The sequence below is a fragment of the Peromyscus leucopus genome, unplaced genomic scaffold (genome assembly GCF_004664715.2).
Source record: "Peromyscus leucopus breed LL Stock unplaced genomic scaffold, UCI_PerLeu_2.1 scaffold_1340, whole genome shotgun sequence".
NCBI classification, from domain to species: domain Eukaryota; kingdom Metazoa; phylum Chordata; class Mammalia; order Rodentia; family Cricetidae; genus Peromyscus; species Peromyscus leucopus.
The window spans coordinates 110,945-129,569 of NW_023504491.1; the positions used below are offsets into that span (position 1 = coordinate 110,945).

General features: G+C 34.3%; 1 long non-coding RNA gene across 1 annotated transcript; it reads left to right on the forward strand.

Annotated features, from left to right (window-relative positions):
- Positions 1-7,573: 7,573 nt before the first annotated feature.
- On the forward strand, positions 7,574-8,993 carry LOC119087119. The gene is made up of 3 exons (XR_005090563.1): positions 7,574-7,663; positions 7,811-7,939; positions 8,929-8,993. It is a non-coding gene; the product is annotated as an uncharacterized LOC119087119 (long non-coding RNA).
- The last annotated feature ends 9,632 nt before the right edge of the window (positions 8,994-18,625 follow it).

An 18,625-nucleotide genomic window follows, 5' to 3' on the forward strand; every position in this document is an offset into this window, starting at 1 on the left:
GAAAATGATTTTGACCCAATTGTAAGAATGGACAAATAGGAGTGTCATGTAAGATGAAAATGAAAATATTGAAATCCATGGGCCAAAGGACAGAAGTCAGAGAAAGCCTTTGTTCTAAGTGATAGGTCTGACATCTTATCTATAAAGGAGAATGAGCTGGGAAGTGGTGGCACACACCTTAAATCACAGCACTCACGAGGCATAGGCAGGCAGATCTTAATGAGTTCAAGGCCAGCCTGGTCTACAGAGTGAGATCCAGGAAGGGTCCAAAGTTACACAGAGAAACCCTGTCTTGAAAAAAATTAAAATAAATAAAAAGGAGAATGAGTGGGAATATCATAGAATCATGGGGTACTTGCACACCTTCTAGGAAAGAGAAACTATGAGGAACTCTTGAACAAAACTGAATATCAGAATCTTCTTGGTCCTTGGTGGGAAGAGTCACACTTCCCTGTCTTGAAAGAGATCATCAGTAGAGGGATATCCCATCATGGCTCATCAGCTTGAAATATTCAAGCAATGTTCCTATTTACATAAGTTGTCTTGAATCTGTGGGGGACTAGTTAGCATTAAGGAGATGTTTGTAACAGCAGGAATGACTATCACTGGCAAGTTAGTCACATCTATATTGTGTTTTGAGCTCAGATGTGGGCATGAATGGTGGATTTACTCAATTTTTGGTGACTGGCTTGAGGGTAGATGGCATGAATTCTAGACTCTGTTTACAAACATTGAACTCTGGGATACCTAGCTTGCATACTCTTTGGAGAGGGAGTCTCTCAAAGATCCACATGAGAAAGATGATGAGAAAGCCATGAAGTAAAGTCTCAAGGGATCATGACTCAGAGAACATGTAGGGCATAGTAGAGAAGAAAAGGAAAATCCCAGAATACCTCATGCAAAAAAATTAAGATCCCACTCTATCTTATGGAGGCTGGGATGATGCTGGAATGCAATATTAGATTCAAGATTTCTTTTATTCTAGAATACCCATCCTCAAAGTATGTACCATGGCCTTGAGAAAGATCATATATAAAAAATATTCCATATCAGATATATCTATTCCAACTCAGAAGAGCTGCAATATTACAGTTATGGAGTAACCAAGAAATAATGTTATAGTTGGGTTCTGAAAATTCTTAGCCCTTGGGAGAAAATCTGATTCTTCTTTCAGTCAATGTTGGAAGAACAAGGAACTTAGTAGATGGGATTTCTGAGAGGAAGGTGTCACTGGTCTATCAGGCACACCATTTTACAATGTGGAATTTATACTCCCTTGGCCAGAAGAGGAAAATTGGATACCACTTTCAGCAGACATTTACAAACCTTGAAAGTGTGTTCTTCATAAGAGTTGCCATGGTTCTGGTATCTCTTCACAGCAGTAGAAACCTTAAATCCACTACAGTATATTTCCATTGAATAAATGTAAAATTTATATTCTTTCATGTTAAACTCCATGATTAATTTGTGAGCACAGAAGTGTCATAGAGCAGATGATGCAATCAGTGATGTGTGCTTTGTCCATGCACATAAGTTCTCTGATACGCATTGTTGATACCCTTAAAATGTGCATAAGGAAATGATAATATTCAATGTTTACAAAGTAGCAAGCTCTTCTCCATAAATTTGCTTCTTTAGGCAATCCTATAAATCATGGTAGAATTTCTCCCCATTGCAATATTCAGTTCATCATTAGGTTCATTTAGCAGAGTGAATATCATAGGTTATTGCTCAGAACCTGTGAGTTTCTAATGATGTAAATAATAGCCTAAATTAGAAATTTAAGAAGTGAAGTTTAAAACTGCTTCTCCTTTATATAGCACAGGATCCAAGAGTAGAGTCTCCTCATTGTCCTTCAAACTTATATAATGTATTTCCTCATGTATTTGAGAATAAATCACATCATGGCAGAATTCCTTGAATGAATATGTCAACAGTGTCAACTTATGTCCTGTACTGACTGCCAAACAGGATACTCTGACAAATAAACAAGCTTCCAATATGAACCACACTTTATATTGCATTTGATCCAAAAGGTAAACAGATGAAATGTGTTTTAGTTGATATCCCCTGTTACAACTGAAAAACTGATCATTTCTCAAGAAGCTGGAAACCAAGAAATAGAAAAATGAAGATTCTTCTGTTAATGGCTGTCATCAGCTTTGTTGGCACAGAAGAGGTACTTAATACTAGATAAATTTTATTTTTCCTAAAGCAGAGTAGCTTACAATATTGTCATAATTAGTGCAGTGATCCTTATTTAGATTAATCAGTCTAAATCTGCTGTTGTATTCACAGTAATTCCATCCACCAGAGAAAATGGATTTAACGTCTTCTAGTTTTAACACTGCTTGAGATTTTAATAATTCAGTAAAAATATAAGGTTTGTGTATTTGTATGGTTATACATGAATAACATTGTGATAGTATGAATTTTATAATTTTTTTAAAAAATAGAGCACAAGGCATGTATAGGATTATTCAAATAAATATGAATTCAATTTATTTCTCTCCAAAAATGGCTTATAATTTTGAATGGACATTTTAATTAGTGTAATATTGCTGAAGTCTGTCTGTAGCAAGACCTTCTGTTGGATTTACTGAAAACACAATCATAAATTTAAAAACATAAAAACCTGTTATAAAAGAAATGTGTTTTAGTAGGGTCAGATATAACATGTAGGTTCCTGTTCATGAATGACATTTTGTCTCAAATCTTACAGTAAATAAAATTTAATTTGTGGGGAAATGCTGGTAATAATAATGTGATCCTTTGCTTTTGTGTCATTTGCTACTACTGTGTTAACTCTTCTTTGCTGACTAGAACTTTTCAGAGAATCCCCCATGTTCAAATGCTAAATAGTTTAATTTTCTCTTCGTTTCAACCTAACAGTGTTGACTGAATGACTTCCATTATAAAATAATCATTAACTTCAGTGTCCTTTCTTATTGCTCTTGCTAATATTGTAAATGATTTATATTTCATTGGATGTATACTCATATTTCTTTGCTCTGAGAAGTAAACAATTATCTCTTCGTGTTTCTGGATATTTGGCAATAGATGAAACTTTTCTCAATACAATTGCTAGCCAGAACTTGGTTGTTTGGAAAGACCACACAGTTTACGGTGGTGACAGAAGAGATGCCATAGATGGAGATTTACATTAAAAGGGGTGCTTTAACTCCTTTAACATGTGAAAAAAAATCTGAAATAATTGATTATTTAATTTTTCAGTTGAAAGTATATGTCAGATCAGGGTTATGTTTATGATGCAAATTGCCAATATTTATACTTTGATTGTGTATTCATTATTAATTTGATACATATATAATTTGATTATATATTATAATATATCATAAATATACCATATATTTACATTAATTTGTTTATAAATTGTAAGGATATGGCTATTGATTCTACATTAAATTCATCTTCTTGAACTAAATATTTTAATAAATATATATTAAGTTGGGATAAATGAAATCATTCAGTGTATAAAATTAGGCCATGCGAAATTTGGATATATAGAAGTGGGAACTATGCTGAAATTTATTTGAATGCCACTTCTGATATCTTATAAATAATTCAATAAAAGACAGTATTCAAGATTTTTTCCATACTGTGACTTATATATAATGCATTCCTCAAAAAGCTTAATTCTTTCTTTCTGTCTCATGAAGTCTATGACAATTTACATGGACACTTTTGAAATTCAGCAGGGCTGTGTCCAAAAAAGCACCTGTCAAAAAACCTGGAGATGACATATTTGAATTCAAAGAACTTTGTCTATCATCAGAATAAATGTTTCTTTCATGCTATTTATTTTAGCTGTAATTAAGACATTGATATTCTTAGGTATTATTTTCAACTCTTCTTGTTTCTCATTGTTATTATTATTTTGTCTGTGAATTTAGAGTTTTGTTATTATCCTTAAGTTGCTTTTGTAAATTTTCATCGGAGAACATATGATCCATATAAATGTGAATATATGCAATCACACATCATATCAGAAAAGTTCATTTTATTATTTTCTTTAATTTTATATTTTTAAACATTTATCAAATATGCACATACACAATTTTTTCATTAATTTAAATTAGATTATTTTCTCATAAAATGCATCCTGGTTATAGTTTCCCTCCCCTCTACTCCTATCAGTTCCTCTCCACCTCCTCTCCATTCTGCACCCACAACATTTTGATCTCTTTCTGAGAAAAGTAGAGGCTTTTAAGAGATAACCGAGCATAACAAAATAAAGCATAGTAAAATGGATCAAAAAATATCTTTTCAGTTTTTGACATGACAAACCAAGTGGAGAAAAAGTGTCCCAAGTGCAGATAACTTGGGTTTCAGATGGCATAAGTCTTTCTTCCATTAATTTTAATGTATTTAATGATATATCCATATTTGAAATTTTTACATTTACCTTCTACTTGTTCCTTCCAAATCCACTATTGCTCATCTCCATACATATCTTTTTCCTCATTTTGTTAATATTTCTTTTTTCTTAAGACTATCAATCCAATGAGCACTGCCTATGTGTGTATGACAGGAGCATAATATCCTACAGTGAGGGAAAAGTCCAAAGCCAGCTCAAGAAAGAGACTGAATCTCACTTCAGCTGCAGACATCAATGATCAATATCTTTTCAGCCAGGAACTGAGCTGCCGATTTTTTTGCCATTTGTATACTGTAATTGAAACTCTCTTCATCCTCAAAATTCTGGTGAAGGTAACATGGACTTCTGCTTATTTATATGTGCACCACTGAAATCATTTAAATCATGACATTTCAAATAACTCCCCATTTCTCTGACAATTACATTTTTTATAATGTTTTCCTCGATGTTTTTTTAATCATATTTCTATTCTTGGGTGTGTAGTAAGCATGCAGAGAAGCTTATTTTAAGAATATTCTGCAGTTAGGTTCTTCTGCATTTACTCATTACAAAAAAAGCTTTCTCATACCTAGGTGGGGATCAGCGCTAATTTATGGATGTGAATATCAATATTTAGAAGTCAGTTTGAAAACACAGTAATTTAGAAAAGTGACAATGGTCCTTCCTCTAGGGTGCATGTCTTGTATGTGTTTTCACAAAATTTAGAATTCCAGACTTAAATTAACTCATGTACACCAGACCACCTCAAGTTCAATCAAGAGAGCTGCTAATAGATCCCTTAAACACATTTTCTATGGTTCACCAGGGGGTCATCTCAGGCAGATGATGAGTATTGAGGCCTGAGAGATCAAGTAATACCTTTGGTGCCTTTTCTTCAGCAGTTGTCTGTGTAGAGTCTTCATAATTATGAAAGCCATATGTAGGAGAGAATGCTTCCTTCTCAGTTTTAAAGCATCCTTCTTTTTTAAAAAATTTATTTATTGTTATATTTTATATATACACCAGAATAAGGAATCTGATCCCATTACAAATGGCTGTGAGCCACCATGTGGGTGCTGGGAATTGAACTCAGGACCTCTGGAGGAGAAATCAATGCTCTTAACTGCTGAGCCATCTTTCCAGCGCTAAAAGCAAGGTTTTTTTTGTTTGTTTTTCACCCCCCCCCCCCGGAGCTGATGACTGAATGCAGGCGTGGCACTTGCTAGGCAAGTGCTCTACCACTGAGCTAAATCTAAAACCTGTCCTTCCTATCCCCATTATGAGGCCATATTAATAAGATTTTTATGTTTTTAATTCCTAATTTTTTAGTTCTTTGTAGATTACAGAAACTGTTGGATGAATGTCCCTGAAAAAAATCGTTTCTTTCTCTGGTCTCTCCATCCTACTCGGGATTTTATTTGTAAAATGTTTCTGTTTCAGGAGATGCCATTTGTCAATACTGGAGCTTTCTTCAATGATTTTGGTTTCCATTCACAACATCTTTACCTGTGATTAGAAAATCAATTATAGGCTAAGAAATCATTTTTGTTTTTTTTTGAGACGGGGTTCTCTGTGTAGTTTTGGTGCCTGTCCTGGATTTCACTCTGTAGATCTGGCCTGTCTCAAATTCAAAGAGATACACCTGCCTCTGCCTCTTGAATGCTGGGATCAAAGTCATAAGCCACCATCACCCAGCTAAGAAATCCTTTTTTTTTTTTTGGTTCCTGTACTTAAAAGATAGAAAGCATGTCTGTTCAGTCTAAGTTTGGTAAGCAGTATATATGTGCTTACACATTCTTTGGAACACAAATTTCTTCAATCTTTCCATATTATAGTTTGTGCATGAAAGCTCGACATTGTTTCATGTTTCAGGAATGTAGCATTTAGAAAGAGGAAATGACATTGCTTACACACATATCACTGGTAAGTATATCACATAAGAATATCTACTAAATATTTTAATGGACATTGAAACTGAAAGTAAAGAATTTAACCATATGTTCAGAGTGCATATTCTTTTTCAGCTCTTAGAAAAATATCAAACCCTCTACTTAGCAGCTGATGATTTAAAATTGATAGAGGAAAATGGCCACTAAGAATTCACATACGTCATATTCTACCACACAATAATTACGCTGAAGTTGCATCACATTTTATATCAGGCAAGTTAAATTCATTCAGATACAAGAACCAAAATGTTGAATATTAATTAGTAGTACACGGCCACAATTTCCTTGTCGATGTGTGAAAATAAGTCAATGATGTATGGTGAGATTATATTTGTACTAAAATGTGATTTGTATGTTAATAAATAAAGCTTCCTGGGGGTCAGAGCTAATAGCAAGCCATAGCAGCAGCTGGGTGGTGGTGGTGCATGCCTTTAATCCCAGCTCTTGTGAGGCAGAGCTATGCAGATCTCTGTGTGTTCAAGGATACAGCCAGCATGGAGACACATTCTTTTAATCTTAATACCAACCATAGAAGACCTGGAGGCCTGTACAGACAGGAAGTGACTCAGAGTTCATGTGGTTGGGTTTACAACCAATGAGAAGGCAGAGCAGAAACACTATAAAAAGACAGACACACAGGAAGTAGCTCTCTTTCGGAGAGGTAGGACAACAGAGACAGTGAAGGGTAAGGTTTTTAGCTCTTAGCTATTGCTCTGACCTCTTGGCTTTCATCTCTGTATTGGCTCTGTGTTTCTTATTTAATAAGACGGTTGGTTACATCTACAATGATGTCAGATGGTTAATCATCACATATATATCACATCATAATATCATATCAACATAGGTCATGTTGTGCTGATATGTTACCCCAGAATGCAGTGAAATGCAATCCCTGATGGGGGCGTGTATCAACACAGGAAACAAATGATCTGTATTATCTAGGTATTAGTGTCTGGCAAGTCTACATTGCAGATGAGTTGTTTAGTCAGTAATCCTACAGTGCAATATTATAATTTTTATATTAACAAAACTGAATAAAATATATATAACAAATACTCTCAGTGTCTCCATTCACAAATGTATAAAAACTTCTAATTTGGTGAGAGGAGGGCGATATGTGGAACACATGTGAATATTTTAGTAGAATTATCCATTCTTCATAGTGGATAAAAAGCATTGCAAGTTATCTGTGAGTTGAAGCTAAAGGATGTATATGCAATGTCACCTGATGAAAATAGATTTTTTTTTTGTTATTTTGTGTTTAGGCAAAAGGATGGATGCCAACTCTACACACTTCTACTTCGTAAATTTATTACTTTCTTCGTAATCCCATCATGTGAGTATCTTACACTTTCAGGTGACTAAATATATATGCAATGCATTAAATTCACACTCATAGTACTTAACACTGTAGTAGCTTTAAGAAACTGTTTTAGAAAGTAAACTGATTCAGAAGAGGTTGATATTTGCATTATTGTTTCAGATAAGTCAAGATCATTGCAGAGCCAAAGCCACCGTGAAGATGCTTATGTGACAGGATTCTGGATGTTCTCCGATAAATTCGCTACTCTCCCAGAAAGTTGGGTTCAGAAAGAAAAAAATGGAACCAGAGGTGTGTGAAATACTAAATTTATTCTGCTAATGATCCATCTACATCATTTTGGCTCCTCATCCTAAATTTCCACAGACATCACAACCCATGAATCAAGTGGGAACGTTTACACCTTCTGTCAATTTTAAGTGGATAAGTCATTTCTAGAATATATTTTACAAGTGTTTGAAACAGAAACAATGAATAATGTATGAAGTATAGTGAAATTATTGTCAGTTGATTATATGGACAATCTTGGTAACTTGAGAGTTTTCGAGTACAGGATAAGATAGTTTTTGCATGAAGAAAACTAAATAAAATATTTTGCCTAATGATACAGTAAGGAAGTCAGTGTTTAGCATTCATGCCAGTCTGAAAATGTAGCAAGTGGTTTATGAAATTTATAAAACCTCTGATTGGGTTAAATCATCTGAATTTGATGAGAATAGAAAAAAATGATCCTACATATTTTGTTGGACAATTACAGAATTTCAGTACTATACTTTGTTAAATATTTGTAAAAACTCATATATAGAAAGATAAAATTAGACATTAGGTATCACACTTTTTAGGGAAATATAAAAAATGCAAAAACTTGTATTTTAGGATTATTTATTTATTCAAATCATATACTAACATTTGGATTTTTCAGTTTTTATTTATCACATAAAATATACATTAAAGTAGAATTTTGTGATACACACATATACTTATTTCACAAATCATAATTATTTTTATTACCAAATTTCTAAATAATTTAAATGTTAGAATGAATATCTTGTATTTTATTTAATTTTCATAGAATATTCATAATCACAAGATATTAATGACTGTCACTGACAATTCAAAAACTACAATGAATTTTAAAATTTTATTTATTTATTTATTTATTCATTTTTTGACGGTAGAATTCCTACATTATGCATACACAAACACAAATACCAAATCAAAGTAAAGAACAGAATACATTCATGGTATGTAGTCCAAATGAAATATTTCTTCTGTCTCAGGTGTCTTCTTATTTGATTTATATCCTGTTTCAAATACCACAGTCATCATGCACATGAACTTTTTTGAAAAGAATGGAAAAAATGGAAATTTGTGTGCAGCATTCTGTAAGTGTAATATTTAATTTTAGATGGTTATGAACATGTTTAGCCTGCCTTTTTATAAGAAAAAAATTGACACCTGTTTTCAAGAATCAGCATTACTTGGCAGGAAGTCTCTCTTCAGTTATGTACAGGACCACTTTTTGGGGTACATAGAATCCTTACCTAAGTTTACATATCTCTATTTCAGTCAGAAATGTCTATGAAGTGAGTGGCAAGCATCACATATATAAGACCTCAGTTTTCACTAACAAAGTTTTATGTGTCACACCATGCCTGGGGAGAAATAAAGAAATATCTTCACCAAACCAAAGACTTTATTTTGACATCAAATTTATTGGAAAATAAACTATACTTATGATAATGAATATAAACTATCTATCAGATATAAGTCCATTTATTGTGAAGCACCTTGGTGTACTCAGAATGCTGATTTTGTCTCCATATATAATTATACAAAGTAAAATATCATTATTTGAAGAATCTTTAGAAAAATTATATCTACTAGATATCAAATTAGAGATTGGCATTGGTGCTTTGCAAGAAGACTCTAGAAGGAAATGATTAATGAAAACTCTGATATGTTGACCATTCTGAAGTGGAAAGCTGCACAGTCATCAAAATACCATCAGCACAAATCAGATTTGATAGGTTAAAAAAAAGAAGTGTGTGTGTGTGTGTGTGTGTGTGTGTGTGTGTGTTGATTGAGTATAAAATAATGGGTAGTGGATATGAGAAGATGTAGCAGCAATGTGTATTTGATTCAAATCTACGGAAGAAAATATTCAAGAAACGACATTTAATAATCAATAAAATTATATAGAAAACAAAATTTGAGGAATCCTTACATCAAGATGTCATATTTCTAATGGACATTTTTTACACTTCTCTTTAATGGAGCAACGGAAACCAGTCTCAGTAAAGAATTATGGGACTTCTATGTGGCAGTGAATGAAAGATATGGAATCCCAATAAAAAATATACTAGACATCATCAAAAATGGTAAATAACTGTGCTTTGTTACTAGAAAAAATTGATCAGAAATAATAGAAAAATCACAAAAGATCTTGATTTCAATTTCCAGTTCTTAAAAATTGAAATTAAAATTAATGAGTAAATAAATCACATTTTCACTTGGTATTTTTATCTTTCACAGATACCTGTCCTCAATGAAGATCCTGATTTGGTGAGTTAAAATTGAATAAAATTCTTTTTCTATTGAAACTAGCACAGTTTATGAAGACACAAATCAATAATTTAATTTAAAAAATTATACCTGCAGATAAAGAATCAAAATACATTTTTGAAAACATTTAAAATAACACAAAATAAAGAAACAACTTTAAAATTTTGATATATCATAAAGAGTGACTGAAATTATTTTTACAAACTATCCCTATATGTTTTACAGTCTGTAGAGTTGTATAGTATTTTTTATTTATTGTATATGGGATTCAAACAGAAAGTGAAACAATCATTTCTGTTCCAGGTAATGTAAATAAGTATAGTGAAGCTATGAATCATTAAATATGATGTATATATCTGCTTAAGTGTTGAATATGCTAAACTGACTAGACTTAATTCAAAATCTAGGGGATTTGAAACTTTCAAACTCTCATATATATTTTTCTATACTAAATTTTATTGTTTAAATTTAAAAATGAGCTGGCCAGTGGTGGCACACACCTTTAATCCCAGCACTCGGGATGCAGAGCCAGGCAGATCTCTGTGAATTCAAGGCCAGCCTGGACTACCAAGTGAGTTCCAGGAAAAGGTGCAAAGCTACACAGAGAAACCCTGTCTCGAAAAACCAAAAAAAAAAATTTAAAAATGTAACTCTAGTACTTGAAAAAATAAGGTTTCTGATCAATAAAATACTTAGAATCATGCAAATATTAAATCCACTCACTTATCTTTCATCTAGTACCTATGATCAAATTTCTGCTTAAGAATTCCTTCATTCTGCACCTCATCTCTAAAACATGTATTTCTACATGTCCCATAATACCTACTGTATTCATTACCATTTAATATATTTCCATTGATGTTTCAAATTACACAGGTTACAAGATTGAGACGACTTGGTACATAGCTGTCCATGATATCTAATTCACAAATTTGAGGGTGGACCCATCTTTCTTTCCCAATTGTGCATTCACCTTTCTCGTGGTATTCAGATTCATCACACTATTCTTTCTTCAAGTTTCTTCCCTTGCCCTGTTTAGTGGAAATTCTTGCTCTATGAATCAGTGAATAAATTTCATCTTCTGGCATAAACTTTTTAAAAATCTACTGCGTTATTTAGATCTTCAGTATGGGACTCATTTCTTGTATGAATGTGTGTATAGAGTGTATGTGAATGGCAATGTTTGTATAGTCTTTGTGTGCATCCATATTGAAGTGTTTGTGTGCAGTGCAAGCATGAAATTTGGGATTGAGTTCCTCCTATCCACCTCACCTGGGTGCTAGGCATTAAAATCAGATTGTCAAACTTAAAATTCCAAAGCTTTGCTGGGCAGTTGTAGAGCACACCTTTAATCCCAGCACTTCGGAAGCAGAGCCAGGTGTATCTGTGAATTCGAGGTTAGCCTGGTCCACAGAGCAAGATCCAGGACAGGCACCAAAGCTACACAGAGAAATGCTATCTCAAAAACAAATGAAGAAAAAGCAAACAAACAAACAAAAATCCAAAACTTTATACACTGGACAATCTTATTGGTCTTATGTCACATTTTAATTGAAACAAATTTTCTGACTAACTGAGCCATGCACAATATTGGCTGCACTTCAATCTTTACATGGAAATTCGTGTGTGTGTGTGTGTGTGTGTGTGTGTGTGTGTGTGTGTGTGTGTGTTTGTGGGTTGAGTGTGACAGTTCTTATCAAATGAACTTCCAAACTTAAAACTGCTGATTTATAAAAAGTTTAAATCAAAATATAAGTCAATTTGAAGGCTTAGTGCCTAGCACTTATGAAATAAAGCCATCTGATTGGATCCAATAAAATACGATGTGTGTTTCATAAATACATGATAAAAGATATTGTAACCATGACAGTTAAATGGATTGGAGTAAAAATATTCAAAACAGGAGTCGTGGGTTGTACCTAGGGTCTAATATCTCAAAAGTAATGAGTTTTAGCTCAGGATTACACAACTTGACATGTATATATTCCTGCAGAACTGGCCTCAAATCCAATTAGATGTCATGCTGTATGGAATACACAAGAGCCTGAGATGGATGCATGCACTTTGTTGAAAAGAATGGAAAATGCAGAAATATGTGTGCAGCATTCTGTAAGTGTAATATCTAACCTTAGGTGTTTATAAACAAGTTTATTAGCCTTCCTTTTTCATAAGAAAATGTTGAACACCTGTTTTTAAGCATTAGCATTCCTTGGCAGGAAGTCTCTCTTCAGTTGTGTACAGAACTACAATTTGAGGTACATAAAATCCTTAACTAAATTTTCATAGTGTATTTCAGTCAAAACTGTCTATGAAGTGAGTGGCAAGCATCACATATATAAGACATCAGTTTTCACAACCAAATATTTCGTCACCATCCTCGGGGAGAAATGAAGAAATACCTTCACAAAACTAAAGACTTCATTTTGACATCAAATTTATTAAAAAAGTAACAATACTTATGATAATGAAAATAAACTCTCTATCAAATATAAGGTCATTAAATGTGTCATTCCTTCGTGTACCCAAAATACTGACTTAGTCTCCATATATAATTACACAAAGTAAAATATCATTATCTGAAGAATATTTAAAAAAGAAACAATATGACATGTACTAGATATCAAATTGGAGATTGGCATTTGTCCTTTGCAAGAAGACTCTCAAAGGAAATGATTAATGAAAACTCTGGTATGTTAACCATTCTGAATTGGAAAGCCACATGTCCATCAAAATATCATCATCAGAAAACAGAGTTGATAGGTTAAAAGAAAATAAGTGTGTGTGTGTATATTGATTGAGTAGCAAATAATAGGTAGTGGATCTCAATGGACTCAACTTGACTGAGGGATTGCAATCACTTCATTTAAAGGCCAATTGAAGAAATATCATGAGCAATGAATCATTATATATGATGAACACATCTGCTTAAGTGTTGAATACGCTACACTGACTAGAATTAACAACTCACAATATAAAGCGGATTTGAATTTATGGAACTTCCATATATATTTTTCTCACCTAAATGCAAACAAGCCTTGATAAAAATAAGGTTTCCTATGTCTAAAATCATCAGAATTGTACAAATATTAAATCTTTAATCTAGTCACTATGATCAAATTTCTGCTCAAGAATTGCATCATTCTGCACCACATCTTTCAAACATGGATTTCTATATGTTCTATAAATCTTACTGTATTCATTGGCATTTGATACATTTCCATTGATGTTTCTAATTTGAAATTTGTAATTTCACAGGTTTCAAGATTGATATGACTTGCTACATATCTGTCCATGACATCTAATTCACAAATGTGAAGGTGGACCCATCTTTCTTTCCCAATTGTGCATTCACCTCTCTCGTATAGTTCAGATTCTTCACACTGTTCTTTCCTCAAGTTTCTTCCCTTGCCATGTTTAGTAGAATTTTCCTTCTCTGTGAATGAGTGAATAAATTTCATCTTCTGGCATAAACTTTTAAAAATTTTATTGTGTTATTTAAATCCTCAGTATGGGACTCATTTTTTGTATGAATGTGTGTATAGAGTGTGTGTGTGTGTGTGTGTGTGTGTGTGTGTGTGTGTGAATGGCCATGTTTGTACAGTCTATGTGTGTATAAAATCTGTGTTTGACTTCTTCCTATCTGCCTTCATCTGGGTGCTAGCCATCAAAATCAGATTGTTAAACTTAAGAATACAAAGCTTTGCTGGGCAATGTTAGCACACGCCTTTAATCCCAGCACACAAAAGGCAGAGCCAGGTGGATCTCTGTGAGTTTGATGCCAGCCTGGTCTACAGAGTGAGATCAAGGACAGGCACCAAAACATCACAGAGAAATCCTTTCTCGAAAACAAACAAACACTCAAACAAAAATCCCATACTTTACACACTGGACAGTCTTATTGATCTTATGACACATTTTAATTGAAACAAATTTTCTGACTGCCACAGTCATGCACAATATTGGCTGCACTTCAATATTTACATGGAAAATTGGGGGTGGGGTTGACTGTGAAGTTCATATCAAATGAACTTCCAAACTTAAGACTGCTGATTTATAAAGAGTTAAAATCAAAATGTAAGTCAATTTGAAGACTTAGTGCCTAGCACTAATGGAATAAAGCCATCTGATTGGATCCAACAAAACACGATGTGTGCTCCATAAACACATGATGAAAGATCTTGTAACCATGACAATTAAATGGACTAGAGTAAAAATATTCAAAACAGGAGTAATGGGTTGTACCTAGGGTCAAATATCTCCAAAGAAATGAGCTTTAGCTCAGGATTACACAACCTGACATGTATATATTCCTGCAGAACTGGCCTCAAATCCAATTAGAAATCTATATTTTTCTATAGTAAAAATTATATGATAAAATTCAAATATTCAAACTGAGTGCATCTTGTCAGGGGGTGGCTGTAGTAGCATTCAGGGTCAAGTGCTAAGTAAGACTATGGACTTTCTTTCTACTCTTAAGTAATGAATGTTTTACACCATCGAATGTGATATTACCCAGCAATCCCATGAGTGTCTATCAACTCTTCAATTATGATTAGTTTGGGGTCAATATCTACTTACCTACCTTCCCACAGACACCCCTGCTTCTGCATATAATTTCAGTAGATGTTTATCTACTCCACTTTCTTCTCTGTTGTGTACAACTATGTCCATTAACTGAATGAATTTTGTGGTTTAATGATCGTGGATTTTCTTAACTATCTCTCATACATTCCATATGTTGTTTAATTCATCAATGGACATCTCATTTTTCCTCTCATGTTGCTAATTCAACACTCTAACCCTGCATTTTATTTTCAAATGCCAATGTTATCCTTTGTCTACTGTTCCCTATTCTGTAACTACTTACCCACAGTGGGGAGTTTCCTGACGAGACTCATTTTAACTCCAGATTAAATATTCAAAATAAATATATTGAAAGCTAGTGTCTATATATGAGACTATTATCCACATTAAAAACACTTATTTAGAGTACCTCACAAGTCCATATTCAAGGACTCAATATTCTTATTTGGGTTTCAACAAATAACAATTTCAAACAGAAAATTTAATTTGATATGTCAATGATTATGATCAATCTTCTGAATCCATCAATTTTAACTGCTATTTTTAATTACATGTCATTTGTTAAGAGGGCACAAACTCAAAGGCTATGTATACCTTACAGTCTTGACTCAGACCACAGGAAATCAAGTAATAAAGAAATTTCATAAGGATCCCCTGAAAAGCATGTATGGAATCACACTGCAATCTTGGGTACTAATTTTCTTGATCCACAGAATGTTCAGAAAATTAGCCAACTTCAAGAGAAAAAACCACCATCTTTATCCAGTTTCTGACATGAGCCCTCCTATAAGTCCTCAGACAAAGAACTTTTTTAAAACTTCTTTGAGGACCTCACAACAAAAGTTTTGTAGCTTTTTTATTTTGGTCATTTGTATTCACATCAATTTAAATGAAAGCATTCATGGTACAGTGTTGTGTAAATGTCGGCTGGCAGAGGCCACATTGTTTGGGATTTTCAGGAAGCAGATGCATACAACATACATTATAAAAGAGGGTTTATTAGACAGAGTAGTCAATGTGTGCTTGGTCAGTGTAAGTACTCTGCCTGGAGGATGTTTTGGGCTTTTGAAAACACCATAGGTGCCATAGAAACCCATACAACAGTCAGCGGCCATTTCAACATCATGTGCCATCTCCATTTCAGTAAGATATATGTATGCTCCCTTTTCAGGCTCTCCTTGCCCCTCTGACAATTGTGCAGCTTCCCTTTTCATCATTGGACATGACACCATTTGGACAAGGAGGGTAAGATTAGCAAGCTTGTGTGGTCACCCCTCATTGGCTGGGCACAATCCGGACCACTGTCATAGACTGTTGCTAGACCCTCATGCAGACTCTGCAGGACCAGGAACTCTTACGGTGACTTTGCTAGGTCCTCAAGCCAACTCTGCACAATCAGGAGCTTTGATGTGGATTAGGAACTCTGCCAGCTCCTGTTGCTAGGTCATCAGACAGACTTTGAACAATCTAGAACTCTGACATTGACTAGGAACTCTGATGGCAACTGTTGCTAGGTCCTCAGGCAGACTCAAGTTTGGCTCTCAAGGAGTAAGGTACTTGCATTCTTTGGCTACTTGTCTCAGCCAATTTCCTCAGCCCTGTGGGCCTGTCCTACTTCATATCCACCCGTTATTTTATTACCATAAATATATTAAGGGACCCTGGTCAGCTCAGCTTCTATATTATCCAGAACAGCTAAAACACACAATTTTCGAAATTAATCAGACATGGGCAGAGGTTGTGGCCTTTGACTAATTTTAAACTCTTGGCATAATATAGAAAGGCTGTTGGATACCTCATGGATTCTCACTTGTGTTCTGATTGGCGGGTGCCACTTTTAATCTCTCTCCTTTTTAAATGGCTTCCAACACACGTCCCACAACAACAGGCACCACTGAGGTGACTCTACAGAGGTCAATGGCTCTTAGACATCCATCTCATGGCCTCCTACCACCATGTACATGCCTGGCTTTCTGAAATCCAAAAGGCCTGACCCTCCCAACCCGAGGTGATTCCCCAGGAATAGATGCTCTTCAAGGGCTGGTTGTCACAGATGGGTAAGTCCTTGTTTGGCAAGCCAACCTAAGACAGACACAGTCCAGTTACTGAAATCCTGAGGCGGGGTCAACAGGACAGGAGCAAAGGACTCTGACTCCCATTGAGTGGCCACATAATAAAATAAAGTTTGGATATGTGATAGGACAGGCCTGTGGTGTCGAGGAAATTGAGTCAGACCAGTTGCCAAAGCATGCACATGCTATACATTTACAACCCAACCTGGAGTCTTCCTGAGAGCCTAGCAACAGGCTCTGTCAGAGTTCCTGATGGTGCCCAGTCAATTAGGGGTGACCTCACAAGGCCACCAGATTGTGACAGAGCCTGGGTGCTAGGCAGAGAGTATATAAGGCCTTCCCTGTTATTGAATAAACAAGTTTGCTGTTTGTCTCAATGGATTCCTGGTGTCTGTGTCATTGTTGTCAGTTCTACTTGCCTCCTCTAGTAATGTGTAGAAATTTGTAATTTGGTCACAGAACGATCTGTGGAGCAGCCATGAAAATTTTAGTTGAATTATCTATTCTTCATAGTGGATAAATATTATTGCTGGTTATCTCTCTGTTAAAGAGAAAGGATGTATATGCAATGTCGACAGATGAAAATAAAATTATTGTTGTCTCATGTTTAGGCAAAAGGATAGATGCCAGCTCTCCACATTCTGCTTCATAAATTTGATAATGCCATCATAAGATCATTAAGTGAGTATCTTATGCTGTCAGGAGATTAAATATATATGCAGTACATTAAATTCATACTCATAGTACTTTACATTGTGGTAGCTTTAACAAACTTTTTAAAAAGTAAACTAATTCAGGAGAGGTTGATATTTGTATTATTGTTTCAGAAACATCGAGACCATTGCAGAGCCAAATCCAGGGTAAAGATGCTTCTATGAAAGGATTCTTAAAGTTAACTGATAATTTTTCTTCTCTCCCAGGAAACTGGGTTCAGAATGAAAAAGAAAGCAAAAGTGTGTAAAACATTAAACCTATTCTGCTAATGGTCTTTCTATGTTATTTTGGCTCCTCATTCTAAATTTGCACAGACATTACAACCAATAAACCATGTGGGAACGTTTGCACATCCTGTTCATCATAAGTGGATAAGAAGTTTCTAGAAGCTGTTTTCCAAGAGTTTGAAACAGAAACACTGAAAAATGCATGACGTTTACTGAAATTTTATCAGTTGATTGTAAGGACAAACTTGGTAACTGGAGACTTTTCTAGTATAGGATAAGATAGTTTTTTGCATGAAGAAAACTAAATAAAATATTTTGCCTGATGATACAGTAAGAAAGTCAGTGTTTGAGGTTCATGCCAGTCTGAAAATGTAGCAAGCGGTTTATGAAAATCATAAAAACTGTGCTTGGGTTAAGTCACCTAAATTTTATAACAGTAGAAAAAAATGACCCTACATATTTTATCGGACATTTATTGAATTTCAGTATTACACTTTGCTAAATATTTTTTTAAAAGTCATATGTAGAAAGTTAATATTTAAAAATTATAAAAGTTAAAAGTTACTCATACAGGGTATCACACTTTTTAGGGAAATATAAAAAATGCATAAACTTGTATTTTATAATTATTTATTTTCTTTATTTTTATTTTTTGGTTTTTCAAGACAGGGTTTCTCTGTGTAGCTTTGCACCTTTCTGGATCTTGCTCTGTAGACCAGGCTGTCCTTGAACTCACAAATATCTGCCTGCCTCTGCCTCCTAAGTGCTCGGATTAAAGGTGTGTGCTACCAATGCCCGGCAGAATTATTTATTTA